Raw genomic sequence first — 27,330 nt, forward strand, 5'->3', positions numbered from 1 at the left:
CCCTCCAGTCCAACACTCTGTGTCACAGAAGAACATAAGAGAAGCCCTGATGGATCAGGCCAATGGCCCATCCAGTCCAGCACTCTGTGTCACGGAAGAACATAAGAGAAGCCCTGATGGATCAGGCCAGTGGCCCATCCAGTCCAACACTCTGGTTGTTTTCGCACTCACCTTCCGCCGGCGCGACCCCCCTCTTCAGATCCTGCGCGGATTTCGCACTAAACGCTGCGGAGCAGCCAGATAAGCCGGAAGCTCCCTTTGCAAAAGCTGCGCAAACGCCAAAGTGCTTTTTGGCGGTTTCAGTTTGAGCGGCTTTTGTGCCGGGAGCTTCCGGCTTTTCTGGCTGCTCCGCAGCGTTTAGTGCGAAATCCGCGCAGATCCTGCACGGTGAAGAGGTGGGTCGCGCCGGCGGAAGGTGAGTGCGAAAACGACCTCTGTGTCACACAGTGGTCAAAAAAACCAACAACCAAGTGCTATCAGGAGGTTCACAATTGGGGCTAGAAGCCCTTCCACTTTGCGCATCCCCCCCCCCCCCAGCACCAAGAATACAGAGCAATACTGCCCCAGACAGTTCCAACAATATGATGGGGCATGATGATACTGGCTGATTTGTTTTCAATTCCCCTCCTAATATTTCCCAGCATGGCCTTTTTTCTTTTTTTTCTTGGCTTGGGGACTGTATCATCTCTTGTGGACGAGATCTCAGCTCCGCTTCTCCTGCGACGTTTGTTGCAGGGTGGGGTTTTTTTTTATTATTATTTTCATGTTTGAAGACAAATGTGCTGTTTCGGCTTTTGGCGTTGGGTCCTCAGTGGCCCCGTGGTGCAGAGTGGTAAAACAGCACTACTGCAGTACCGTGATCTGAACTCTGTGCTCACGACCTGAGTTCGATCCCAGCAGAAGCTGGTTCAGGTAGCCGGCTCGAGGTTGACTCAGCCTTCCATCCTTCCGAGGTCGGTCAAATGAGTACCCAGCTTGCTGGGGGGGGGGGAAGCGTAGATGACGAGAAGGCAATGGCAAACCACCCCGTAAAAAGTCTGCTGTGAAAGCATTGTGAAAGCAACGTCACCCCAGAGTCGGAAACGACTGGTGCTTGCACAGGGGAACTTTCCTTTCCTTTTCCTCCATTCTGCCTCCTGCCCTGGGGGGATCCCAGAGGCAAACTGTGAAAGGAAACGAGGCATTTTTCAAACTGCCAGCTTTTGAATAGCATCTGAGATAAGGTTTCTCTGAGCTGCCAGTGCTGAGCAGAGTCAAAGGCATTCTTTGGATCTTCAACCCCGCAGTCCGAGAAGGAATCAACTTGACAGAAAAGAAGGCTGCTGATGCTTCTGGAGCGGGGCGGTTATGGAGAAGGGGCACCCCCAGGGGTCGTTTTGTAGAAAAAAAATAGGTGTCAGAGCTCATTAGTATATGCCGCCCCCCCATCAGCCAAAAGCAACCTGATGCAAGAAAGGAGAGCCCCAGGCGAGCGAGGCCTGCTTGGGCTGGCTAGAGATCCAGCCAGCCCAAGCAGGCCTCGCTCGCCTGGGGCTCTCCTGCCCCCCCCCCAAGTCAATAGGCCAGCAAGCCACCTGCTGCCCAGAATCACATAAAACGTGAAGAAAGGGTGGCGTGGGCATCTGCAGGGGCTAATGAGGGCTGCTGGGGGTGTGGCAAAGCCCCTGGTGACTGGCTGGCTGGCTGCCCGCTCTCCTAATCCAGGGATTGTTATGCAGCTGCACCTGCTATTCAATGGACAAGGTAGGTGGGGAGGAGGAGGAGGGGGAACCCTCAGAAAGGTTCAGGAGCTGCTGCTGAATCTGAGGCCTGGGCACCCCACTACTCTTTCCATGGGCCCATCGGAGTCAGGGCAATCCCATGCTGTTTTGTCTTTTCTGTCCCATTAATGTGCTGTCCTTCCCTAAGGAGTTCAGGGCGGGAAGTGTACATATGAACTTGAACATATGAAGCTGCCTTATACTGAATCAGACCCTTGGTCCATCAAAGTCAGTCTTGTCTTCTCAGACCGGCAGAGGCTCTCCAGGGTCCCAAGCTGAGGTTTTTCACCCTTACTTGCCTGGACCCTTTTTAGTTGGAGATGCCAGGAATTGAACCTGGGACCTTCTGCTTACCAAGCAGATGCTCTATCACTGAGCCACAGCCCCATTCATGGCTCTCCAGGGTCTCCAGCTGAGGTTATTCATGCCTATTTGTCTGGACCCTTTTTAGTTGGAGATGCCAGGGATTGAACCTGGGACCTTCTGCTTCCCAAGCACATGCTCTACCACTGAGCCACAGCCCCATTCATGGCTCTCCAGGGTCTCAAGCTGAGGTTATTCATGCCTATTTGCCTGGACCCTTTTTAGTTGGAGATGCCAGGGATTGAACCTGGGACCTTCTGCTTACCAAGCAGATGCTCTACCACTGAGCCACAGCCCCATTCATGGCTCTCCAGGGTCTCCAGCTGAGGTTTTTCATGCCTATCTGCCTGGACCCTTTTTAGGTGGAGATGCCGGGGATTGAACCTGGGACCTTCTGCTTCCCAAGCAGATGCTCTACCACTGAAGTTTGCTTGCCTTCATTTTATCCTCACAACGACCCTGTGAGGCAGGGCTGGGAGAGAGGAGCCAGCCCCCAAGGTCACCTGAACGGAGAAACTCTCGTAGTGGCTCCGGGGAATTCCGCCGCTAAGGTTTTAATTTGTTCATTCTTTTGCTTAACTGCTGTTGGTTTTTATGGCGTTAATAAGACGTCGTTAGCGGCTTCCGTAATTTAACAAAAATGCAATGCTGAGGGAAAGCATTTAAATAAACCAACTAACACCCAAGGGAGCTCAAGATCTCCTTTGCCTTCTCAGAGAGCCCTCCCCTTATCTCAGTTTGGTGCAGGGTTGCCATTCTCCAGGTGGAGCCTGGAGATTCCCTTTTTTCATACTTTATTTATGTGAATGTACATCTGAGTGTGTGTCTGCACCTGGAAGTCTTGGTGACTTCTGGTGACTGACCCCTGCTGGGGGCCTGGAGGATATTCAGAGAGGTGGCTGACTAAAGCCTGCCCCCACATCCCAGCTTTGGTATTTCAAGGAGATCTCCCATCCAAATGCTTACCAGAGTTGATCCTGCTTAGCTTTCAACTTACCTGATGAGATCAGACTTGCCTGGGCTACCCATATCAGGGTGAGATCTCCCATTTTTAGAACCGATCTCCAAACTACAGAGATCAGTCCTCTCGGAGAAAACGATCACTTTAGAGGGTGGCTTCTGTGGCGTGCTGTGTTCCCTCTAAGCTGAGTGAGTGTGAGCTACCTCACAGTTTTTAAGCCTCTGGCTCACACATTTTTGTCTTAGCTCAGGAAGGATTATCCCAGAGCAAACTAACGTATGCAGTAGCTCACCACTTTAATGCCGGTAGCTCGCAAAGTGGAATTTTTGCTCACAACAAGAAGACGACTGCAGATTTATACCCTGCCCTTGTCTCTGAATCAGAGTCTCAGAGCGGCTCACAATCTCCTTTACCTTCCCCCCCCCACAACAGACACCCTGTGAGGTAGATGAATATATTGGATTTATATCCCGCTCTCCACTCCAAAGAGTCTCAGAGCGGCTCACAATCTCCTTTCCCTTCCTCCCCCACAACAGGCACCCTGTGAGGTAGATGAAGATATTGGATTTATATCCTGCCCTCCACTCCGAAGAGTCTCAGAGCGGCTCACAATCTCCTTTCCCTTCCTCCCCCACAACAGACACCCTGTGAGGTAAATGAAGATATTGCATTTATATCCCGCCCTCCACTCCGAAGAGTCTCAGAGTGGCTCACAATCTCCTTTCCCTTCCTCCACCACAACAGACACCCTGTGAGGTAGATGTAGATATTGGATTTATATCCTGCCCTCCACTCCAAAGAGTCTCAGAGCGGCTCACAATCTCCTTTCCCTTCCTCCCCCACAACAGACACCCTGTGAGGTAGATGAAGATATTGGATTTCTATCCCGCCCTCCACTCCGAAGAGTCTCAGCGCAGCTCACAATCTCCTTTCCCTTCCTCCCCCACAACAGACACCCTGTGAGGTGGGTGGGGCTGAGAGCTCTCCACGAAGCTGCCCTTTCAAGGACAACTCCTATGAGAGCTGTGGCTGACCCAAGGTCATTCCAGCAGCTGCAAGTGGAGGAATGGGGAACCAAACCCAGTTCTCCCAGATAAAAGTCTGCGCACTTAACCACTACACCTAACTGACCCCCTCGTCCAATCATTTTGAAACTTGGAGGGTGTTTTGAAAAGAGGTATTGGATGCTATGCTGCAAATATGGTGCCTCTATCTCAAAAAAAACAAACAACCCCACACACACACACCCCGGAGCCCCAGATACCCACAGATCAATTCTCTATTATACCCTATGGGAATCAGTCTCCATAGAGAGTAATGGAGTGTCCAGCAGACATCTCCCCCCCACCACTGCTTTCTGATGACCCTGAAGTGGGAGGAGGGACTCCGAACCGGGGGATTCCGTGCCCCCAGCTGGGGATTGGCAACCCTAATCATAGATGTAAGTGGCAAAGATGGAATAAGTGCAGAAAAGGGCAACTAGAATAATTAAAGGGTTGGAACACTTTTCCTATGAAGAAAGGTTGAAACGCTTGGGGCTCTTTAGCTTTGAGAAACGTCGACTGCGGGGTGACATGATAGAGGTTGACAAGATTATGCACGGGATGGAGAAAGCAGAGAAAGAAGTACTTTCCTCCCTTTCTCACAATACAAGAACTCGTGGGCATTCAATGAAATTGCTGAGCAGTCAGGTTAAAACAGATAAAAGTAAATACTTCTTCACCCAAAGGGTGATTAACATGTGGAATTCACTGCCACAGGAGGTGGTGGCAGCTAGAAGCACAGACAGCTTCAAGAGGGGGTTAGATAAAAATATGGAGCAGAGGTCCATCAGTAGCTATTAGCCACAGTGTGTATATGTGTGTGTGTGTATAATTTTTTTTTGGCCACTGTGTGACACAGAGTGCTGGACTGGAGGGGCCATTGGCCTGATCCAACAGGGCTTCTCTTATGTTCTTATGTGACACAGAGTGTTGGACTGGAAGGGCCATTGGCCTGATCCAACAGGGCTTCTCTTATGTTCTTATGTTCTAAAGATCAAAACTCAATGGTTTCCATCATTAACCATCCTCCAATAAAGATCTTAGCACATATGACAATTTTATCATTTCACCTGCAAAAGTGAGTCTTGCAAAAGAGTTCTCAAAAGTATCTGCATACAGACTGAAACGCCGAAAGGACATACAGACCAGAACACCAAAACGACAAAAAGCTCCCCTTCATTTTCACTCACTGAAAATGTCAAGACAGTGTGCGATTGCAATAAAAAAGGCCAAGCCATGCTGGGAATTATTAGGAAGGGAATTGATAACAAATCAGCCAGTATCATTATGCCCCATAATCGAAGCATCGTTTCAGGGAGACATGATAGAAGTTTACAAGATTCTGCATGGGATGGAGAAAGTAGAGAAAGAAGTACTTTTCTCCCTTTCTCACAATACAAGAACTCGTGGGCATTCGATGAAATTGCTGAGCAGTCGGGTTAAAACGGATAAAAGGAAGTCCTTCTTCACCCAAAGGGTGATTAACATGTGGAATTCACTGCCACAGGAAGTGGTGGCGGCTACAAGCATAGCCAGCTTCAAGAGGGGTTTGGATAAAAATATAGAGCAGAGATCCATCAGTGGCTATTAGCCACAGCATATTATTGGAACTGTCTGGGGCAGTGATGCTCTGTATTCTTGGTGCTCGGGGGGTGGGGGGGACAAAGTGGAAGGGCTTCTAGCCCCAATTGTGAACCTCCCTTTTTTTGGCCACTGTGTGACACAGAGTGTTGGACTGGATGGGCTATTGGCCTGATCCAACATGGCTTCTCTTATGCTCTTATAAGTTCATAGGGTTGCAAAATCCCCCGCAGCCTAAACTCTATGGTTTTTCCGGACGCTCAAGCAATCTGGGAGGAACTCTATGGTACCATAGAGATTTCCTCCCAGATTGCTTGAGCGTCTGGGAAAATCATAGAGTTTTCCCAGAAGCTCCTAGAGCAGCCGGCGTGTGACATCGCTGGCGTGATGTCGTCACTTGCGAGTGACATCATCGTACTGGCAACGTCTGAGGGGCATCCCCCCACTGTGGGTCGGCGAGTTGGGGACCTCCAAAGTGGGGGTCTGCCCAGGAGCTTCGCAGCCCTGTAAGTTCATCAAACAAATCAATGTATAGATCATGCTGGGTAGGGTCCACCCAGTTCCTTCTGTAGATGAATATCAATCCTCCAAGAGTGCAACAAGCCCGAAAATCTTAGCTTGACGAGGCAGCTGAAGTTCCTCGTTTCACTTTCGCTTTGTCTAGCTTCCCACTTTGACAAGGCAAGTACGCTTACAAGCACAGCTTACTCTCCAGAGCAGTAACGACAAGGCTTGCTACTGAACTTGCTTAATGTAAGAGCCACGTAGAATAAACATCAGGCGTTTGAGGGCCACGCAACATGAACAAATATTGCACAGACATCTTTATTAATAAATTCTTTGCACAGAAAGAATTTCTTCGCACTTTACAACATGACCATGCTAGAAGGAAACTTTTTTTAAAAAAATAGCAAAAACTGGAAGTAACAGTCCCCATAAGACCAGCATAGGGAAAGGTTAGGGAATTGTTTTCGGCATCACTGACCACCATTTGCTTCGTTGTAAATCTCTCTTTGCTTTGACAGCAAGGTTAGCAAATACAGCTCCAACAAGAGCTATGAAACTAAGGGGGACCCCTGCGTAGTTCTCTTTTAATTCCATGCCTCCTTCCAGTGGCTCCCTTGGCTCTTGTCCTCTCTTTCCCTGCTCTAGGTCTCCAGGCGGCCTCTGTGGTGGAAGAGAAGAGATGGCAAGCTTGCCTATTCCTTCCTCTTTCCCCACTTCGCACACACCTGTGGGTCAGCACTCAGAGGCTGACTGGGGTCTCAAGGCTAAGCACACTTACTTGAGAGTAAGCCTGCATTAAATCCCTCCTTGACCTCTGGGAGCTGCGCAATATGTGTGAAAGAACCGTGTGTGGCTCCCGAGCCACATTTTGGCCACCCCTGCTCTGCGGCACCTTACCCCATTGGAGTCCCTCCCCTCCCTTAAACCCTGCCCACCTCAGGTGCCAGCCTCCAAATCTCCAGGAACTTGCAAACCCAGAGCTGGAAACTTTATCCCCTCATGTGACTGAGGGGTGACATGATAGAGGTTTACAAGATAATGCATGGGATGGAGAAAGTGGAGAAAGAAGTCCTTTTCTCCCTTTCTCACAATCCAAGAACTCGTGGGCATTCGATGAAATTGCTGAGCAGACAGGTTAAAACGGATAAAAGGAAGTCCTTCTTCACCCAAAGGGTGATTAACATGTGGAATTCACTGCCACAGGAGGTGGTGGCGGCCACAAGTATAGCCACCTTCAAGAGGGGGTTAGATAAAAATATGGAGCAGAGGTCCATCAGTGGCTATTAGCCACAGTGTGTGTATTTTGGCCACTGTGTGATACAGAGTGTTAGAATGGATGGGCGATTGGCCTGATCTAACATGGCTTCTCTTATGTTCTTATCCTCCCCAGAGACTGGCCCTGCCCGTCTCCTGCTGGAGAGTGATATCAGGGGGAAGGGGAAGGGGGGAGCAGTGTATGTCCTGCTCTTCCCACCCCACCCCACTCTCCCCGCAGTCTACTAGCAATTTCCTGTGAAATCCTTTAGAGAGCACCGCAAAATCCTTTTGAGCCTCTGATAATGCTTCCTCCTAAATCCAGCAGGGTTTTCTTTTCCCCTCTCTGCAAAATTGTACTCGAAAGCTTGCCGAAATCTGAGCAAATACATTGTGAAGGAGTTGGACAGTGGGAACGTAAGGCCGTTTGACCTTTGGGTGTGGGGGACGGGGGAAGAGCCATCTTTGCTGCTTCCGCTCGCAAAACGGTCTCTGCTACGGAAACCTCATTTGGGAGGGCGGCCTGCCAAGAGCAGCACCCTGGCTCTCTGAGCATGTGAAGAGTTGGCTGCAGGGCATGCGTGCTCAGAGAGCACCAGCCTTTGGAGGCTCCTAGCTGGAACCGGAGGCTGTGGCGGTGGAGGCAGCGCCCAACAGCCCGACTTTCTGTCCCGCGCAGTTTGGCTCACTTCCCAAATTAGAAAGAGCATCTCGGGGTCGAGCCCCTGCGGCTTGCTTGTTTGTCCATTCAAATATTAATATGTTGCTGCTGGCGCGTCTCGGTGGTGGGGGAGGACAGCCCAGGGCCTTTGGAGAGGAGCCACCTGGGTTGCTGAGCGGGATGGGAAGCGTCTGGCCGAGAGTCACCCCCCCCCCCACCCCCGAGCGCTGCCAAGGAAGGGGCCACAGAGTCTGTGTGCTTGTCAAGATGTGACAGAAGAAAATTGGTGTGCTTGTTTTATGCTAAGTGGATAAGGAGCGCGCAGAGCGGCGGGCGAGCGGGTCTGCCAAAGCAGCCGTGGCTTCCATTCTGCCGGGTGGCGGCTCTGTGCACCGGCCCCAAGACACAAAACTGGCTGCTTGTTGGGGTGAAACCTATTTGTGTGTTTTGTGCTCTTGCAGCCCCAACACTGCAAGGAATTGAGCTCAGCACGCACTGGTGTGTCTGTTTGTTGCACTCACAGCTCATTTTTCAACCCAAGGAATCAAAGGGGGTTGCAGGCAAGCCTGGCTGTTGGCTTCGTGCCCCCTCCCGAGAAGAGAAGCCAAGAGCCAGGGGTGGGAACACTTAGGGGGAGGGGGGTCTGCTCCAGGGAGTGAACCAGAGTTGCAGGATGGAGATGACACGATTTAGTGCCCAGAACGTGTCAACAGTATCACCGTCTGCTTCCCGCTTCACTCTGGACGCCAGATGGTGGCGGGCACACCATGCATGCCGCTTCCATACGAACATAAGAAAAGCCCTGTTGGATCAGGTCAATGGCCCATCCAGTCCAACAATCTGTGTCACAGAAGAACATAAGAGAAGCCCTGTTGGATCAGGCCAGTGGCCCCTCCAGTCCAACACTCTGTGTCACAGAAGAACATAAGACAAGCCCTGTTGGATCAGGCCAGTGGCCCCTCCAGTCCAACACTCTGTGTCACAGAAGAACATAAGACAAGCCCTGTTGGATCCGGCCAGTGGCCCATCCGGTCCAACACTTTGTGTCACATAAGAACAGAAGAGAAGCCCTGTTGGATCAGGCCAGTGGCCCCTCCAGTCCAACACTCTGTGTCACAGAAGAACATAAGAGAAGCCCTGCTGGATCAGGCCAGTGGCCCCTCCAGTCCAACACTCTGTGTCACAGAAGAACATAAGAGAAGCCCTGTTGGATCAGGCCAGTGGCTCCTCCAGTCCAACACTCTGTGTCACAGAAGAACATAAGAGAAGCCCTGTTGGATCAGGCCAGTGGCCCCTCCAGTCCAACACTCTGTGTCACATAAGAACATAAGACAAGCCCTGTTGGATCCGGCCAGTGGCCCATCCGGTCCAACACTTTGTGTCACATAAGAACAGAAGAGAAGCCCTGTTGGATCCGACCAATGGCCCATCCGGTCCAACACTCTGTGTCACATAAGAACATAAGAGAAGCCATGTTAGATCAGGCCAGTGGCCCATCCAGTCCAACACTCTGGGTCACACAGTGGCCAGAAAACCCCATGTGCCATCAGGAGGTCCATCAGTGGAGCCAGGACACTAGAAGCCCTCCCATTGTGCCCCCCTCCCCAAGCACCAAGAATACACAGCATCAGTGCCCCAGACACAAGAACATAAGAGAAGCCCTCTTATGGCCTCTTGGTGCCATCAGGAGGACCACCAGTGGTGCCAGGACACTAGAAGCCCTCCCATTGTACCCCCCTGCAAGCACCAAGAATACAGAACATCACTGCCCCAGACCTAAGAACATAAGAGAAGCCCTGTTGGATCAGGCCAATGGCCCATCCAGTCCAGCACTCTGTGTCACATAAGAACATAAGAGAAGCCCTGTTGGATCAGGCCAATGGCCCATCCAGTCCAACACTCTGTGTCACATAAGAACATAAGAGAAGCCCTGTTGGATCAGGCCAATGGCCCATCCAGTCCAACACTCTGTGTCACATAAGAACATAAGAGAAGCCCTGTTGGATCAGGCCAATGGCCCCTCCAGTCCAACACTCTGTGTCACATAAGAACGTAAGAGAAGCCATGTTGGATCAGGCCAATGGCCCATCCAGTCCAACACTCTGGGTCACATAAGAACGTAAGAGAAGCCAAGTTGGATCAGGCCAATGGCCCCTCCAGTCCAACACTCTGTGTCACATAAGAACATAGGAGAAGCCCTGTTGGATCAGGCCAGTGGCCCATCCAGTCCAACACTCTGTGTCACATAAGAACATAAGAGAAGCCCTGTTGGATCAGGCCAGTGGCCCCTCCAGTCCAACACTCTGTGTCTCATAAGAACATAAGAGAAGCCCTGTTGGATCAGGCCAATGGCCCCTCCAGTCCAACACTCTGTGTCACATAAGAACATAAGAGAAGCCCTGTTGGATCAGGCCAATGGCCCATCCAGTCCAGCACTCTGTGTCACATAAGAACATAAGAGAAGCCCTGTTGGATCAGGCCAATGGCCCCTCCAGTCCAACACTCTGTGTCACATAAGAACATAAGAGAAGCCATGTTGGATCAGGCCAATGGCCCATCCAGTCCAGCACTCTGTGTCACACAGTGGCCAAAATATCCAGGTGCCATCAGGAGGTCCACCAGTGCGGCCAGGACACTATTGTACCTCCCTGCAAGCAGCAAGAATACGGAGCATCACTTGCCCCAGGCAGAGAGCTTCAACAATACGCTGTGGCTAATAGCCACTGATGGACCTCTGCTCCAGATATCTATCCAAGGTGGTGAGAACCAGAGAGGATTGTGAGGCACTCCGAAGGGATCTGTCAAGGCTGGGTGAGCGGGCATCAACATGGCAAGTGAGGTAGGTTCCCCAGGCTTTCAGAAACCATGCAACCCAATTAGAGGTTTGCTCAGCATTGGCTCCTAAGCACTGAACACATGAAGTTGCCTTCTACTGAATCAGATCGCTGGTCCATCCAAGTCACTACTGTCCACTCGGACTGTCAGTGGCTGTCCAGAGTCTCAGGCTGAGGTCTGTCTCATCACCTCCTGCCTTGTCCTTTCTAACTGGAGATGCCGGGGATTGAACCCTGGACCTTCTGCGTGCCAAGCAGGGGCTCTCCCACCGAGCCACGGCCTTTCTCTGAAGAGACCCTTGTCCCTGAAGGTTAGTCTTCCCTCTTCAGACTAGCTCCAACCCGATTGCCGATTCAGTTCAGTTTTCAGTTTCCGATTCCATTACAGGCTCCTCAGCTGATACCTGGTTTTTCACCTTCAGCCTCAGTGGAAAAGGCAGACTAGAAATAAATAAAGATCATACATATCCGGCCTCCCCTTCCCCAGGCTCATGGCAGTGGATGAGTGAGTGATTTCTCCCGCGCAGAGATGGACCAAATGCAGAAAAATTGTCCTTTGCAAAAGAGTTTGTATTCTATGGTGGTATTCGTATTTTTTAAATTTAGGTCATTATTTTAAAACTGTGACACTGAATTCCCGTCTGGCCTTGGATAAAGCAGTAAAAAGTCTCTTGTGTTTTCTCTTTGTGGACCTCAGAAGGTTCCTCCCGTCTACTCTCCCCTCCCCTCCCCACCCCACCCCCAAAACGATGACCTAGATTTCCCCTTTCCTTCCTGGGGGGGGGGGGGGGGGGCTCATGAACTAAAGCCACAACGCTGCAGGATTTGGGTGTTGTAGAAGTGAAGCCAAATAAATTCAGACGACCATATGGACAGGCCTGAATCAGAGACACAGCGGCTTACAATCTCCTATATCTTCTCCCCCACACACACACACACACAACAGACACCCTGTGAGGTGGGTGGAGCTGAGAGGGCTCTCACAGCCGCTGCCCTTTCAAGGACAACCTCTGCCAGAGCTCTGGCTGACCCAAGGCCGTTCTAGCAGGTGCAAGTGGAGGAGTGGGGAATCAAACCCCATTCTCCCAGATAAGAGTCTTTGAACCTAAGAAGACGACCTGTAGATGTATACCCTGCCCTTCTTTCTAAATCAGAGTCTCAGAGCAGTTTACAATCTCCTATGTCTTCTCTGCAACGACCTCTCGGAGCCCTTCCCAATAGGCACAGGTGTAAAGCAAGGCTGCGTTCTCGCACCAACTCTCTTTACGATCTTCTTTAGCATGATGCTTCAAAGAGCCGCAGTAGATCTAGATGAGGACGATGGTGTCTACATCCGCTATCGCACCGATGGCAGCCTGTTCAACCTGAGGCGACTAAAGGCACACTCCAAGACAATGGAAAAACTCATCCGAGAGCTACTGTTTGCTGACGATGCTGCACTCGTCTCCCACTCGGTATCAGCTCTGCAGCATATGACGTCCTGCTTTGCAGAGGCTGCCAAGCTATTCGGCCTAGAAGTTAGTCTGAAGAAGACAGAAGTTCTCCACCAGCCTGCACCCCAGGAAGATTATCACCCTCCCTGCATCACTGTGGGTGAATCAGTTCTGAAGACAGTCCAGCAGTTCAGCTACCTGGGATGCATCATCTCCTCAGATGCCAAGATCGACAAGGAGATTGACAACAGGCTGGCAAAGGCAAACCGTGCATTTGGCCGACTGCACAAAAGAGTGTGGAGCAACAAGCATCTGAAAAAAGGCACAAAGATCAATGTTTACAAAGCGGTTGTGATGACAACCCTCATCTATGGCTCCGAATCGTGGGTTTTATACCGTCATCACCTGCGACTCCTTGAGCGCTTTCATCAGCGCTGCCTTCGCACCATCCTCAACATCCACTGGAGTGACTTTGTGACCAACACTGAAGTCCTCAAGCGGGCAGAGGTTACCAGCATCGAGGCACTGCTGTTGAAGACGCAGCTGCGCTGGGCAGGGCATATTTCTAGGATGGAAAACCACCGCCTTCCCAAGATTGCCCTGTATGGCGAACTCTCCACCGGCCATCGTAATAGAGGGGCACCAAAGAAGAGGTACAAGGACTCCTTGAAGAAATCCCTTAGCACCTGTCACATCAACCATCACCAGTGGTCTGACCTAGCCTCAGATCGCAAAGCATGGAGGCACACCATCCACCAGGCTGTCTCTTCCTTTGAGAACACACGCATAGCTGGTCTTGAGGACAAAAGGAGATTGAGGAAGAATCGCACTGCTACAGGACCAACCCTAAATCAGACTTTTCCCTGCAGCCGCTGTGGCCGGACCTGCCTGTCCCACATTGGTCTTGTCAGCCACCAGCGAGCCTGCAGCAGACGTGGACTATTGCACCCTTCTTAAATCTTCGTTCGCGAAGCCAAGCCGAGAGATAGATGTCTTCTCTCCCCACAGCAGACACCCTGTGAGGTGGGTGGGGTTGAGAGAGCTCCTATAGCAGCTGCCCTTTCAAGGACAACTCCTGTGAGAGCTATGACTAACCCAAGGCCATTCCAGCAGCTGCAAGTGGAGGAGTGGGGAATCAAACCCGGTTCTCCGAGATAAGTGTCCATGCACTTAACCGCTACACCAAACTGGCCCTCTTTTTTGAAGAAGATATTAGATTTATATCCCTCCCTATGCTTTGAATCTCAGAGTCTCATTGCAGCTTACAATCTCCTTTATCTTCTTCCCTCCCAACAGACACCCTGTGAGGTGGGAGGGGCAGAGAGGGCTCTCACAGCAGCTACCCTTTCAAGGACAACTCTTGCAAGAGAGAGCCACGGCTAACCCAAGGCCATTCCAGCAGCTGCAAGTGGAGGAGTGGGGAATCAAACCCGGTTCTCCCAGATAAGAGTCCGCACACTTAACCACTGCACCAAACTGCCTCTCCCAGAAGCTGCCCTTTCAAGGACAATGTGAGGGCTATGGCTGACCCAAGGCCATTCCAGCAGCTGCAAGTGGAGGAGTGGGGAATCAAACCCAGTTCTCCCAGATAAGAGTCTCCGCACTTAACCACTACAACAAACTAGGCCAGCACTAGAACAAAGCAGTAGACAAATGCACCTTTAAGACCAACTATGTTTTTATTTAGAAGGTAAGCACACCATCCACCAGGCTGTCTCTTCCTTTGAGAACGCACGCATAGCTGGTCTTGAGGACAAAAGGAGATCGAGGAAGAATCGCACTGCTACAGGACCAACCCTAAATCAGACTTTTCCCTGCAGCCGCTGTGGCCGGACCTGCCTGTTCCGCATTGGTCTTGTCAGCCACCAGCGAGCCTGCAGCAGACGTGGACTATTGCACCCTTCTTAAATCTTCGTTCGCGAAGCCAAGCCGAGAGAGAGAGAGAGAGAAAGCTTCTGTATGCTCTTGAGCAGACTTCATCAGCACTAGCGAAGAGTGGGGGGCTAAAGAGGAATGACCCTTCCTCGGTACATTTGGTCCCCGCCATTCTGTGTCACCTGCTTCCGGACCCTCTCTCTGTGGCCTCCTTGGCTGGAGGCAGACAGCTCTGGCCGACCAGACACTGCCTTTGGGGCCATCGCAGTGACGCCAGCCGGCGCTGCCCTCCCCAAAGCCCCCTGTCCCGTCCGGCATCCGCCTGCCCGCTAGGATGCTGGTCCTCGCAGCTGACCAGTACCTGCAGCTCATTAACAAGGAGCATGCTTTTTCTCGCCCCCGAAGTGCAAAGCGTGGAGGCGTGGGGCTGGTCCGGAGGGGTGGGAAACAGGCTGCTCGCTCAAGGGGGCGGCCAAGGGTTTTTGGCAGACCCCCGCCTCCTGGCGAGGAGCCCACTGGTGTGATCCGGAGCGAGAAATATTTCTCCGTGACCCAGGCGAGGAGCCGCGCGATTCTGTTCTGCGGACTCTGCTGTTTCAGGGGGCCTGCTTGCGCTGGGTGGGGAACAAACACCCCCGGCGGCCATTAAGCGTAGAAGCAGCACGGCCGATCGAGGAGGCTGGGAACGGCTCTGGAGCCTGCAGAACGTCCCCAGCAAGGGACGCAACACTCTCTCTAATCCTTTCCTAGGCATTTATCTCCCAGCTCCTGTCCCAGAGCCAATAAGACACTGGCCGCTCGCCAGCCCTTGAAGAGCGTCCAGATCTTGCAGACTTCAAGGTTTCCCCCCCCCCCCAAAGTTCTTGGGCCTTGTAAACTTGTCACTGAGACTAAAAACCTCAGCTGGGGAAGGGATTAGGACCGTGCAGGGCTGCTGGAGCCTGGGAGGGGTGGAGCGGATCTCGCACTCTGCCCTCTGCCTGTCTGGCAAAGGCCTCCGGCTTCCCGGACGCCAAACTCATGGCCGAAGACAGGTTCAGAGCACGAAGCGAGAGAAAAACAGTGAGGGGAAAGAAACCTAGCCCAAAAGCTGGAATCAAGAAGCTAAAGGTTAATATACAATAAGAGGGGAGGGGGGGCCGGAATTAAAAGCAAAATTTAAAATAAAATCATAACCAAAAATATGTGTCATTATTGAAAGGAAAGGTCCCCTGTGCAAGTACCAGTCGTTTCCGACTCTGGGGTGACGTTGCTTTCACAACAGACTTTTTACGGGGTGGTTTGCCATTGCCTTCCCCAGTCATCTCCACTTCTCCGCCCCCCCCCCCCCCAGCAAGCTGGGTACTCATTTGACCGACCTCGGAAGGATGGAAGGCTGAGTCGACCTCGAGCCGGCTACCTGAACCAGCTTCCGCTGGGATCGAACTCAGGTCGTGAGCCGAGGGCTCCAACTGCAGTACTGCAGCTTTACCACTCTGCGCCACGGGGCTCTTAAAGGAAAGGTCCCCTGTGCAAGCACCAGTCGTTTCCGACTCTGGGATGACGTTGCTTTCACATTTTCACGGCAGACTTTTTACGGGGTGGTTTGCCATTGCCTTCCCCGGTCTTTTACACTTTCCCCCCAGCAAGCTGGGGACTCCTTTGACCGACCTCGGAAGGACGGAAGGCTGAGCCAACCTCGAGCCGGCTACCTGAAACCAGCTTCCGCTGGGATCGAACTCGGGTCATCATGAGCAGAGAGTTCGGACTGCCATACTGCAGCTTTACAACTCTGCGCCGTGGGGCTCTTCGTGTAATTATTGCAGAAAGTTAAAAGCATTTAGGGGCCCCTCATAAGCCTCCATACTTAGTAAGATCATACAGCCACAATGGGAATCCGCTTGACCTGACATGTTTTGACCCAAAATGGTCTTCTTCAGAAGTCAAACATATATACACACATAGAGGCGCATATTACAAAATACAGTAAATCAATGCTGGAGCACCGGTTGTTTAATAAAGTGACAAAGGCTAAGAGATGTCGTTGAGGCCTCTTATAATACAGCCTCATGTCCTGCTCAAGGGCATACTTCTTGCATCGTATGTCTTATCGTATGCCAGAATGGTCCAGAATTTATTGAAGTCAGTGCCCGATCACAACAAGTGTGCCCTTCTCCTGTCTGGCAAAGGCCTCCAAACGGATAAAAGGAAGTCCTTCTTCACCCAAAGGGTGATTAACATGTGGATTTCACTGCCACAGGAGGTGGTGGCGGCTACAAGCATAGACAGCTTTAAGAGGGGACTGGATAAAAATATGTAGCAGAGGTCCATCAGTGGCTATTAGCCATATATGTGTGTGTGTGTGTGTGTGCGTGTACACACACACATATATATACACACACAAATATATATTGGCCACTGTGTGACACAGAGTGTTGGACTGGATGGGCCATTGGCCTGATCCAACATGGCATCTCTTATGTGACACAGAGTGTTGGACTGGATGGGCCATTGGCCTGATCCAACATGGCTTCTCTTATGTTCTTATGTGACACAGAGTGTTGGACTGGATGGGCCATTGGCCTGATCCAACATGGCTTCTCTTATGTTCTTATGTGACACAGAGTGTTGGACTGGATGGGCCATTGGCCTGATCCAACATGGCTTCCCTTATGTTCTTATGTGACACAGAGTGTTGGACTGGAGGGGCCATTGGCCTGATCCAACATGGCTTCTCTTATGTCCTTATGTGACACAGAGTGTTGGACTGGATGGGCCATTGGCCTGATCCAACATGGCTTCCCTTATGTTCTTATGTGACACAGAGTGTTGGACTGGAGGGGCCATTGGCCTGATCCAACATGGCTTCCCTTATGTTCTTATGTTCTCTTATTCCGATATGAAACTGAAAAGAAGGAGGAGCAGGCAGGCAGGAGGACGAAGAGGGAGGAGAAAAGGGGATGGAGCATGAAGCACAAGAGAAAAAGCTATAGGAGTCCAGGAGGAGATTTCCTTCCCCTGCAAGTCGTCACAGATCCCTTGACTGTTCTTAATAATACTGCTAGCTTCCCAAAAATCTGGAAGGACTCCTTTTCTAGGCTTCCCAGGAATCTGGAGACCAAGTCCTATGAAGAAAGGTTGAAGGAGCTGGGCATGTTTAGCCTGGAGAGGAGGTGGCTGAGAGGGGATATGGTCATCATCTTCAAGTACTTGAAGGGCTGTCATGTAGAGCGGGAGAGTCAAACTCATTTGTTATGAGGGCCAGATCAGACATGAATGAGACCTTGTCAGGCTGGGCCGTGTGTGTACCTATTTAAGATTAGGTAGCAGAGATATAAGTGTTAAAGCTGCAGTCCTGCAGTCGGAGCCCTCTGCTCACAACCTGAGCTCGATCCCAGCGGAAGCTGGTTCAGGTAGCCAGCTCCAGGTTGACTCAGCCTTCCATCCTTCCAAGATCGGTCAAAGGAGTACCCAACTTGCTGGGGGGAAAGCGTAGAGGACTGGGGAAGGCAATGGCAAACTACCCCGTAAAAAGTCTGCCGTGAAAACGTTGTGAAAGCAACGTCACCCGAGAGTCGGAAACGACAGGTGCTTGCACAGGGGACTACCTTTATCCTTTTTTTTTAGCAGGGATATAAACTTTATAAAAGACACAAACACAATTAAAGATTATTTTTTTTTACAAAAAAACATGCTTAACTTTAGCACTCATTGTTCTTAATGATTCTTTCTTTGCATTTCTCCCATGGGATCTAGGGAACTGGGCAAAGGAAGCTCTGGCTCTTTCCTTCCTTCCCCAGGGGACCAGGAGGGGTGGAGCCTCAGCCCACCAAAGGAAGAGAGGCTTGGCTCAGTAGCTCTCCTGCGCAACTCAGAGTCTGGCAAAGCAAGCTATTCCTCCCCCCCCCCTCCTCCCCAAGGGAGGAGCCTCAGCCAATGGAGAAAATAGAGGCTTGGCTCTGTAGCTCCTGTGCAATTGAGTAAGCCTGGCAAAGCAAGCTGTGATGCAGAAGGAAGCAAGAGAGAGGGAGAAGGAAGCCGACGACAGCCAGTTGCTCGAGGGCTTGGTATGGCCCCCAGGCTGCACGTTTGACACCCTTGATCTAGAGGATGATACAGAATTGTTTTCTGTGGCCCCAGAAGGTCAGACCACAGCAATGGGTTGAAATTAATTCCGAAGAGTTTCCAGCTCAACAGTAGGAAGAATAGGAAGAATTAGGCTGCTCTGGGGCCATTTTTTCCTGAGCGAAGACAAAAATGTGTGAGCTGGAAGTTAGAAAACTGCAAGCTAGCTCACACTAACTCAGCTTAGAGGGAACACTGCTCATGAGCCATCAGCTTAGAGGGAACACTGCTCATGAGCCATCAGTTGCCATAATTTCCGGGTGTGCTGTGCCCAAATTGCTCTCTTGCCCGGGAGAAAGCCTTCCAGAGCAGTTGGTTGGAGATGGCCCACGATGGCATGATAGCATTGGCTGTTTCAGGGTGGCCAGTGGCCGATATGGCGAGGGTTAACTGGGTTTTAAGGAATCCAGACTCAAAAAGGCCTTTGAGCAGAGGTGGAATTCTAGCAGGAGCTCCTTTGCATATTAGGTCACACCCCACTGATGTAGCCTATATTATAGCATTGGAAAAAGTGCAGAAAAGGGCAGCTAGAATGATTAAAGGGTTGGAACACTTTCCCTATGAAGAAAGGTTAAAACGCTTGGGGCTCTTTAGCTTGGAGAAACGTCGACTGCGGGGTGACATGATAGAGGTTTACAAGATAATGCATGGGATGGAGAAAGTAGAGAAAGAAGTACTTTTCTCCCTTTCTCACAATACAGTCAATGAAATTGCTGAGCAGTCAGGTTAAAATGGATAAAAGGAAGTACTTCTTCACCCAAAGAGTGATTAACACATGGAATTCACTGCCACAGGAGGTGGCGGCGGCTACAAGCATAGCCAGCTTCAAGAGGGGATTGGATAAAAAATATGGAGCAGAGGTCCATCAGTGGCTATTAGCCACAGTGTGTGTGTGTGTGTGTGTGTATGTGTGTATTTTGGCCACTGTGTGACACAGAGTGTTGGACTGGATGGGCCATTGGCCTGATCCAACATGGCTTCTCTTATGTTCTTACTACACCAACATAGCTAGCTTCAACGGGGGATTGGATCAACATCTGGAGCAGAGGTCCATCAGTGGCTATTAGCCACAGCTTATCGTTGGAACTCTCTATTTGGGTCAGTGCTGCTCTATATTCTGGTGCTTGGGAGGGGACACAGTGGGAGGGCTTATAGAGGTTTACAAGATAATGCATGGGATGGAGAAAATAGAGAAAGAAGTCCTTTTCTCCCTTTCTCACAATACAAAAACTCGTGGGCATTTGATGAAATTGCTGAGCAGACAGGTTAAAACGGATAAAAGGAAGTACTTCTTCACCCAAAGGGTGATTAACATGTGGAATTCACTGCCACAGGAGGTGGTGGCGGCCACAAGCATGGCCACCTTCAAGAGGGGTTTAGATAAAAATATGGAGCAGAGGTCCATCAGTGGCTATTAGCCACAGTGTGTGTGTGTATATATATATAAATTTGGCCACTGTGTGACACAGAGTGTTGGACTGGATGGGCCATTGGCCTGATCCAACATGGCTTCTCTTATATTCTTAATCATTTCAGCGGTGCAGTCGTTAAGTGCGTGGACTCTTATCTGGGAGGACCCGCTCCTCCACATGCACCTGCTGGTGTGACCTTGGGTCAGGCACAAGTTCTCTCGAGGCTGTTCTTCTCAAGAGCAGGTTTTGTCATAGCTCTCTCAGCCCCACCTTCCTCAGGGTGTCTGTTGTGGGGAGGGGAAGGGAAAGGAGGTGGTAAGCCACTCTGATTCAGAGAGAAGGGCAAGGTATTAATCAGCAGTCTTCTTCTTCTTCTTCTAGAGCTCACTCAGCCCCAGCTACCTGTGTCTGTTGTGGGGAGGGGAAGAGAAAGGAGATTTGTAAGCCCCTCTGAGACTCCTTTGACCAGTGAAGGGCAGAGTATAAATCCAATATCTTTCTCTTCTTCTCTTCTCACAGTTGAGTCCAGATCCAGTTCTGAGGAGCTCTGTCAGAACATACACTCCCCGTTGAGCAGTCCACTCCTCTTTCATTAGCCATTTGCCTTGTCTTCCACAATTGCACTTTCTGTGTCTGTAAATCAAACAAGGGAGTCACTTTGCCCAGAATGTAGGACATGTGGAAGACGTCTCTGCTCCATTTTCTCCTTACATAGTTGTCAGGTTGCACATTCCAGATGCTCTTAGCATTACTAGCAGGAATGCCAAGTGAGGGACATGATGTTCTTCAGCCTGAAAAGAGGGAGGCCACAAACACCACCCCCTAAATTCACAGGAACCTCATTGCTGTCAGATGGCCATCTAGCCTCTGTTGAAAAACCTCCAAGGAAGAAGAGCCCACCACCTCCCAAGGAGGAAGCCTGTTCCACTGCGGAATCACTCTACCGGTCAGGAAGTTCTTCCTAATGTTGAGCTGGAAATTCTTTTGATTCAATTTCAACCTGTTGGTTCTGGTCCTACCTTCCAGGGCCACAGAAAACAATTCCACACCCTCCTCTATATGACAGCCCTTCAAGATGGGCTGAAGATGGTGATCCTATCCCCTCTCAGCCGCCTCCTCTCCAGGCTAAACATCCCCAGCTCCTTCAGCCTTTCTTCATAGGTGTTAGTCTCCAGGCCCCTCACCATCTTCGTCACCCTCCTCTAGACCCGTTCCAGCTTGTCTAGTTCTTTCTTAAAATGTGGTGCCCAAAACTGAACACAGTACTCCAGGTGAGGTCTTCCCAGAGCAGAGTAAAGCGATGCCATCGCTTCACATGATCTGGACGCTAGTCTTCTGTTGATACAGCTCAAAATTGCATTGGCCTTTTTAGCCACATTGTCGACTCATTGAGTCCCACTAAAGATAGCAGAGACGCACAGTCTTTCATCCGGAATGACGTGTGTCCGGCAGCAAACAATCCAAAGGGCCCCAATAGCAGACTCAGAGGAGAACAGATGCCTCGCCATATCTGCTTCTGGGTCTCTGCCTTTCCCCCCAAGTTTCCCTCTTCCCCTCCCTCTGGGAGCACAACTCAGACCTTCCCAGAATCCCTCAGCCCAGTGCCGTGACATTACTCCTGTTGGGGGGGGGGGACCATTGTCTGAATCCGTCCTGAGAAGGCGGGTCCGTGTGACTTCCGAGCACCAGCTAGGGAGTCTTGAAGAGAGGCGGAATTCTCACGCCCGTCTCCGGAGCAGCCCGGGATCCTGTGGAAGCGAAGAAATTCGGCTCAGCCCGCCGAGGCTGAGGCCGTACAGGCAACCCAGGCGCAGCGGAGTCCTGGCAGACGATCCTTCCCAGGCGTTGCTCCCTTTCCAGTGAGCAGGTGAATAGAGGTGATGGTGGAGGGGTTTTTAATTAAAACATCTGGCGTCTTTGGCAAGGCTCCTGGCTGTCTAATTGCTGCACCTCTGGCCATCCCCGGAGGCCCAGGGAGGAGTTTCTCCCAGTCTTTTGAGGGGAGGGCACCCCGGCCTGACTTTTCCTCCTCTGCGTGGGGATCAGAGGTTGGCTGGAGAGCAGGGAGAAGATGGGCCCGCAGCTATGTCCCCCAGGAGGGGGGTGGGAACACAGATTCTTTTCCTGCCCTTTGCCTGAGACTCCACCGCTCCTCTCTGCAGCCTAGATGCTGATGTCAAGTTTGGCCGTCCGAGGTTTAGCAGACGGTTTCGAAACAACGTGGCTCTTTGATCCTGCGCTTCTGCTTCCGTGCGTTCCCATTTCCTGTTAGCCATTTGTTGTCTTCATATAACTCCAGGAGTGGAATTCTAGCAGGAGCTTCTTTGCATACTAGGCCACACACCCCTGATGTAGCCAATACTCCAACAGCTTACACAAAAAGAGCCTTGTCAGCTCTTGGAGGATTGGCTACATCCGGGTTGTGTGGCCTATTATGCAAAAGAGCTCCTGCTAGAATTCCACCCCTGTTTAAACTCCCATCTCATTTCCTCCCAGCAAAGACAGCCAGGTGGGTGTTCACAGTGCACCTTTTGTTGTTGTTCAGTCGCACAGTCGAGTCCGACTCTTTGCGACCCCATGGACCAAGTCACGCCAGGCCCTCCTGTCTTCCACCATCCTCCGAAGTCTGCTCAAATTCGTGTTTGTTACGTCAGTAATGCTGTCCAGCCATCTCATCTTTTGCCGTCCCCTTCTTCTTTTGCCTTCTGTCTTTCCCAGCCTCATATGAACATATGAAGCTGCCTTCTACTGAATCAGACCCTCGGTCCATCAAAGTCAGTATTGTCTACACAGACTGGCAGCGGCTCTCCGGGGTCTCAAGCTGAAGTTTTTCACACCTACTTGCCTGGACCCTTTTGAGTTGGAGATGCCAGGGATTGAACCTGGGACCTTCTGCTTCCCAGGCAGATGCTCTACCACTGAGCCACCGTCCCATCAGAATCTTCTCCAGTGAGTGCTCCTTGCCCTCCCAAATTCTCTTGCAGTCCTCACTGGGGGGGGGGGGGCATACTCTGCCTTGTGATTTTCGCGAACTTTCACAAGCCGGCTGGTTTGATTTGAATACCCTCCACGTTTTTTTGTTTTGTTTTACTGCTCCCTTGTGCAGATCAGAACTGAGATTCTTTATTTCCACGCTATTTTCTCCTTCCACATACTGAATTCTTCTCCACATAATGCATGCATTTTAATGTTATAAATCAATATATGTATGTGTTGTATACCCTGCATATAAATTGAGTAAACAACGTATTGAAGATATGTCAAAGGAAGAAATGTACAAAGAAAAGCAGCAATAAAAAAGGCCAGGCCAAAACTTTCTCAAAGCCAGTATGTGGAAGGGTAAAAAAACATCCGAAGTCTGTTATTCCTATTCCCTCCCTGCTTCGAGGCCCCGATCCTCACACTTTGTGATCTACCTCTGAGCTTCTGTTCCAGATCCCTTTCATTTCTGCAGGAAAGATCAAAGCCCACCAGGAACAGGGTCTCTTCAGTGCTCGCCCCAGTATTCTAGAAAGCCAGCAGTCAAGAGGGCGGAGAAAACAGTACTGTCCCCAGTGCCTGTAATTCTGAGCTTTCTTCTTCCTGGTCTGTTCTGTTAGGTTCCTAATCAAATGCAATTTGCTTTAATTGTGTTGTAAGAGCCGCATGGCGCAGAGTGGTAAAGCTGCAGTACTGCAATCAGAACCCTCTGCTCACGACCTGAGTTCGATTCCAGCGGAAGCTGGTTCAGGTAGCCGGCTCCAGGTTGACTCAACCTTCCATCCTTCGGAGGTCGGTAAAATGAATCCCCAGCTTGCTGGGGAAGGGAAGCGTAGAGGACTGGGGAAGGCAATGGCAAACCACCCCGTAGAAAATCTGCCATGAAAATGTTGTGAAAGCAACGTCACCCCAGAGTCAGAAACGACTGGTACTTGCACAGGGGACTACCTTTACCTTTAAGAGCCTTTGGTTTTATGGAAAAAAAACAGCTTTGAAAGCAGTTTTAAAAGTGGCACGTAAATTTAGCAAATGTTTAAAAATGTAAACAATTCGGAGCATGCTCTCACGCCAGATAGGGAGGTCCCGTTTTAGGGAAGGGTGGTTGCACACGGGAAGAGCATCTTCCTTGCGTGCAAAAGCTCCCAGCTTCAGAAGAAGAAGATGATATTGGATTTATATCCCGCTCTCAACTCCAAATCTCAGAGTCTCAGAGTGGCTCACAGTCTCCTTTCCCTTCCTCCCCCACAACAGACACCCTGTGAGGTAGGTGGGGCTGAGAGGGCTCTCCCAGAAGCTGCCCTTTCAAGGACAACTCCTACGAGAGCTATGGCTGACCCAAGGCCAGTCCAGCGGGTGCAAGCGGAGGAATCAAACCCGGTTCTCCCAGATAAGAGTCCGCACACTTAACCACTACACCAAACTGGCTCTCACAGCAGCTGCCCTTTCAAGGACAGTGTGAGGGCTATGACTGGCCCAAGGCCATTTCAGCAGCTGCAAGGGGAGAAGTGGGGAATCAAACCTGGTTCTCCCAGATAAGAGTCCTCACACTTAACCACTACACCAAACTGGCTCTCCCAGAAGCTGCCCTTTCAAGGACAGTGTGAGGGCTATGACTGACCCAAGGCCATGCCAGCAGCTGCAAGGGGAGGAGTGGGGAATCAAACCCGGTTCTCCCAGATAAGAGTCTGTGCACGTAATCACTATGGCTGACCCAAGGCCGTTCCAGCAGGTGCAAGGGGAGGAGTGGGGAATCAAACCCGGTTCTCCCAGATAAGAGTCCGCACACTTAACCACTACACCAAACTGGCTCTCAGTCCTCCTAGTCTCCGTTAAAAGAGCCAGACTTCAGGTGATGTGAAAGACCTTTATGGGCCTGAGACCTTGAGGAGCTGCCGCCGGTCTGAGTAGACACAGTGGTCTGATTCAGAATAATGTGGTTCTTACATGTTGGTACTGATTCTGGATAAGACAGTTTCATGCGCATGGCTGGGAGAGGCTGTGGATCAGTTGTAGAGCCTCCACTTTGTATGTAGAAAGTCCCAGGTTCAACCCCCGGCATCTCCAGTTTTAAAGGACCAGGCAGGAAGTGATGTGACGTCTCCCCGAGAGACCGCGGAGAGCTGCTGTGTTGTTCCTGATGGACCGAGGGGCGGGTCTGAATCCGTATAAGTCAGACTCCTGCCTCTTCATGTGAGCATTTCCTAGCTGAGCAAATGCATCTTCCTCCTTGATTAGTCAATTAAACATCCGTTGTCACCAGGGCTTACACTCATTCGCTTAAAACCCCTGGAACAGTGAGACAGGCCCACATCTTACTCAGTATCGGGGCAAAATACTACCTTAAAAGGGCAATGAGAATGATTAAAGGGTCGGAACACTTTCCCTGTGAAGCAAGGTTAAAGCTCTTGGGGATCTTTAACTCGGAGAAGCATCGGCTGAGAGATGACATGAAAGATACTCACAAGATTATGCATGGGATGGAGATGGCAGAGAAAGAAGGACTTTTCTCCCTTTCTCACAATACAAGAACTCGTGGGCATTCGAAGAAAATTGCCGAGCAGTCGGGTGAGAACGGATAAAAGGAAGTCCTTCTTCATCCAAAGGGTGATTAACACGTGGAATTCAGTACCACAGGAGGGGGTGGCCGCTGCCAGCATAGACAGCTTCCAGAGGGGATTGGATAAACATCTGGAGCAGAGGTCCATCAGTGGCTATTAGCCACAGGGTATTGATAGAACTTTCTGTCTGGGGCAGTGATTCTCTGTATTCTTGGTGCTTGGGGGGTTAACAGTGGGAGGGCTTCTAGTGTCCTGGCCTCACTGGTAGACCTCCTGATGGCACCTGGATATTTTGGCCACTGTGTGACACAGAGTGTTGGACTGGATGGCCCATTGGCCTGATCCAACAGGGCTTCTCTTCTGTCCAGGGCAGTGATGCTCTGTATTCTTGGTGCTTGGGGAGGGGGCAACAGTGGGAGGGCTTCTAGTGCTCTGGCCCCACTGATGGACCTCCTGATGGCATCTGGGTTTTTTGGCCATTGTGTGACACAGAGTGTTGGATTGGATAAGCCATTGGCCTGATCCAACATGGCTTCTCTTATGTTCTTATTTCTGGGGCAGTGATGCTCTCTATTCTTGGTACTTGGGGGGGGGGGGCACAGTAGGAGGGCTTCTAGTGTCCTGGTCCCACTGATGGACCTCCTGATGGCACCTGGGTTTGTTTGTTTTTTTGAGCACTGTGTGACACAGAGTGTTGGACTGGATAAGCTATTGGCCTGATCCAACAAGGCTTCTCTTATGTTCTTATATCTGGGGCAGTGATGCTATTCTTGGTGCTTGGTGGGGAGGGGGCACAGTGGGAGGACTTCTAGTGCTCTGGCCCCACTGATGGACCTCCTGATGGCATCTGGGTTTTTTGGCCACTGTGTGACACAGAGTGTTGGACTGGATAAGCCATTGGCCTGATCCAACATGGCTTCTCTTATGTTCTTATTTCTGGGTCAGTGATGCTCTCTATTCTTGGTACTTTGGAGGGGGGGGCACAGTAGGAGGGCTTCTGGTGTCCTGGTCCCACTGATGGACCTCCTGATGGCACCTGGGTTTGTTTGTTTTTTTGACCACTGTGTGACACAGAGTGTTGGACTGGATAAGCTATTGGCCTGATCCAACATGGCTTCTCTTATGTAGATAACTCCAGTGGATAAATAGGTCAAGTTGAGCTGTGACAGTTGCTTCAGAAGAAGACAAGGTCTCTCCCACAGGCCTTGAAGCCTTCCTGCTGAGTGTAGTAAACACCAGCAAGGGAAAGACAGGAAGGGAGGTGGCTCCCCTCCATAGGACAGATGCTTCAAAACGCAGCTGCTGCCACTAAAGACTCCTCAGCCCTCTTTTGTGTTTGGCCAGTCTGAGCATGTGCAGAGGACATTTTGCTCTCCCAGAGGACACATGCCACACACATATCGCTGTAGAGAAGGAGTTCTTGGAGCAGAATTCTTCTGGCTTCTCTGTGAGTCCCAGCACTTCTCTGTCTAGATCAGGGGTGTCAAACTCATTTGTTATGAGGGCCAGATCTGACATAAATGAGAGCTTGTTGGGCCAGGCCAACAAGAGATACAAATTTTATAAACAATACAGACAAACACAAATATATTTTAAAAAAAAAACTTTAAAACATGCTTAAAACATTAGCACTCGTTGCTCTTAAAGATGCATTCTTTGCATTTCTCCCATGGGGTCCAGGGAACTGGGCCAAGGAAGCTCTGGCTCTTTCCTTCCTTCCCCAGGAGACCAGGAGGGGGAGGAGCCTCAGCCAATAGAAGGAAGAGAGGCTTGGCTCAGTAGCTCTGCTGTAGAATTGAGAGAGCCTGGCAAAGCAAGCTATTCCTCCCCCCCCTTCCTCCCCAAGGGAGGAGCCTCAGCCAATGGAAAAAATAGAGGCTCTGTAGCTCCTGTGCGATTGAGCAAGCCTGGCAAAGCAAGCTGTGATGCAGAAGGAAGCTAGAGAGAGGGAGAAGGAAGCAGTTGACAGCCAGTTGCTCGGGGGGGGGGGCTGATAGGAGACCTC

General features: G+C 50.8%; 1 protein-coding gene and 1 non-coding gene across 2 annotated transcripts in view; one reads left to right on the top strand and one right to left on the bottom strand.

Annotated features, from left to right (window-relative positions):
* CNTFR (ciliary neurotrophic factor receptor) overlaps positions 1–27,330 on the top strand; it is a 761,181-nt gene that overhangs the window by 617,494 nt on the left and 116,357 nt on the right. The window lies entirely within an intron of this gene.
* On the bottom strand, positions 2,350–2,421 carry TRNAT-GGU (transfer RNA threonine (anticodon GGU)). The gene has a single exon. It is a non-coding gene; the product is annotated as a tRNA-Thr (tRNA).

Source organism: Heteronotia binoei, chromosome 4 (genome assembly GCF_032191835.1).
Source record: "Heteronotia binoei isolate CCM8104 ecotype False Entrance Well chromosome 4, APGP_CSIRO_Hbin_v1, whole genome shotgun sequence".
NCBI classification, from domain to species: Eukaryota; Metazoa; Chordata; class Lepidosauria; order Squamata; family Gekkonidae; genus Heteronotia; species Heteronotia binoei.